This window comes from Belonocnema kinseyi, chromosome 4, assembly GCF_010883055.1.
Source record: "Belonocnema kinseyi isolate 2016_QV_RU_SX_M_011 chromosome 4, B_treatae_v1, whole genome shotgun sequence".
Lineage (NCBI taxonomy): Eukaryota > Metazoa > Arthropoda > Insecta > Hymenoptera > Cynipidae > Belonocnema > Belonocnema kinseyi.
Genome location: NC_046660.1, coordinates 78,828,935 through 78,831,702, shown reverse-complemented (window position 1 = coordinate 78,831,702; position 2,768 = coordinate 78,828,935).

Sequence of the window (2,768 nt, the reverse complement as noted above, 5' to 3'; positions counted from 1 at the left end):
TTCGGCTCTTGCATTTCTCAAAGTTTGAGACCGATATTTTATGTATAAAAAAAGTTGGAACGTTCAAAAAATGTCGAGGTTCAGAAAAAAGATAAAATAATTATCAGCGAAGTTCCTACCAAAATGCAGTACCTAAACGTACTTTATTGTACTCTAATACATTTTCCAAAGTTTCAGCTCGATATTTTATTTATAAAAAAAGTTTTTAGGTTTAAAAAAACATTCAGTGAACTGAAAAAGTGAGGTCGGTAATATAGGTATTTAGCTGTGTCACATGCCCTTAAGTTACATGAAATCTAATGATATTGCTTGAAGTTTTTGTTAATCTTTTAAAACTTTTACGGAATCCTTCAAACCACCCTAAAGAATTTTTCATTATATTGAAATATTTCAAAATCAATTGTTTTTTTAGAGCTCCTAAAAATTCTTTAGAATTTTATGAATGATCTTAAAATCTTTAAAATCCTTTGAAATTTCTTGGTATCTTTAAAAATATTCTAAAATCGTAAAAATTTTTTACAATTGAAATTTTTTTCTAATCATTGGAAATACCTTAAAATATTAAAAATCTCTTTAAATCTATGAAATGCTTCGAAATCTCTTATTTCTTGTAAATAATTTCTTTGAAATTTAATTGAAATATTAGAGGATCTTCTAATAACACATGAAATTACATCAATTATGATGTGATATTTCTTGAAATGCCTTCAGATTTTTTTGAACTCTTGAAACTTTTTTCCAATTCTATGAAATACCCTGACAAATTTATAATCTTCAACAATTTTTTAACAATCCTTTAACACTTTTAAAGGTTTTGTAAATCCCTTAAAATACTATAAAAATTTATTCTACTTACTAGGGTGGCTCAAGAACACTTGTTTGTTTTAAGAGTCCATGTTTTTCCCATTTTATTCCAAATTAAAAAAAGAAGAGATTCCAAAAATTTTTACTTTTTTATTGTTATTTTAACAGGAAACTTGAAGTTTCCCACATAAAATGCATGCGGAAAAATCATTTTTTTAAGTTTTTGAAATCATATTTTTGGGCTTGGGAAAATGTGACGGGAAAGCATTGAAAGCACAGAGGCTAATAGAGAATTATCGAAAGAAGAATTTCATGTATCATACGTTATGTGTTTGACACCTCTAGCACTTCCACACAAGTCCCCGAAAACTACCCTTAAAACAAAAAAATTTCAAATCTTTATGAAATTGACCTTTTAAGTACTTTATTGTCTTATTTTTTTTTTAAATTATTGATAAAAGTTATTACTTTTGGTCTAGCGGTATATTGATCAATATTAGTTAAATAATTTGAAAATAAATAATAAATAATAATGTATTGTTTCAAAACATGAAAAATATTTGGAAATAAATTTATGTCCCTTAATGATAATAAACTGAGATTTCGACGAATTTTCAAAAATAAAACATGTTTTAGACAAATGGAATTTGTTTACATAATTAAAAAATCGCTGGACCACCCGACCAATAGTAGTAATTTTTATTTAAAAAAAATTTAAACAAAATCCTTTCAATTAAATAGTTAAAAATTAACTAACCAAAGTTAAGAAATATTCCACTAGACGAATGTGAATAATTTTAAGTTAAAAAAAGACGAAAAAGAGTGCTCAAAATGTCGATTTCATGAAAATTGACATTTTTGGTTATAAGAGTAGTTTTCAGGCACTCGTGGGTGATTTATGAATTTTTTCTTTGGATAATTTTAAGCATGCCTCCATACTTTTTCCTCGTATTTTCTTGAACCCTAAAATAATATTTAAAAAATTGAGAAAAGTGATTTTTGCCCATGCATTTTACATGGGAAATTTCAAGCCTAAACCAGCATCTGTTAAAACCAAAACTAAAAAAAGATTAGGAATTTCTTCGGATTTGGATTGAAATAAGAGGGGGTGGATTGTTGTCCTTTAGCATTAAAAAAATTCCCAGGCATTTTTTGACCACCGTAGTACTTTTATGATATATGATATTTCCCGAAATTCCGTTAAATCTCTTGAAGTATCTTAAGTTCTACGAAATCCTTGATAATCCCAGAAAAAATGAATTAAAATACCTACTATAATGACCATAAAACTATTTTAAATGTTTTGAAATATGCAAAAAAATGTTAAAGCTGTTGAATAATACATCTATACATTTCTTAGTTTGGAAGTGTAAGGCTATTTTATAAAGTTTTTAGATATTTTTAATTTCTATTTATTCTTAAATCATGTCTAGAAAAGTAGATTGCCTAACAAGAGATAACTTCTTTAATATTGAAAATTTTCATCTGTAAAATAAGCCAGATGAACACAGAAAATGTTGAATAATTCAGGGATACATTTTCAAAAATTATCCAAAAAAATTCCGTACTTAAACCTACGAGGGTAGTTCAATAAGTCCTTAGAATGACCAACAGATGGCGCGCGAATCGCTCCAAATCATCTGTTTTCAGTCAGCACCACTCCCGGCTAGATATATGGTGCAGTGACAGTCCACATCTTCTGGGTTTACGTGTTTTTATAACCAATTGAAAAAAAAAATTGTTCGTTAAGAAAAATGAAAAAAAAAAAAACGAGTTCAGAGCGGTAATCAAACATTTTCATTTAAAGGGTTTAACTCCATATGAGATAAAAAATGAATTGGACTCAGTTCATGGCCCATCTTCCCCTGCCTTAGCAACGGTTTATAACTGGGTAAATGAATTTAAGCGTTGTCGTACATCAATAAGTGACGAACCACGTTCAGGAAGGCCCGTAGAAGCAAGTA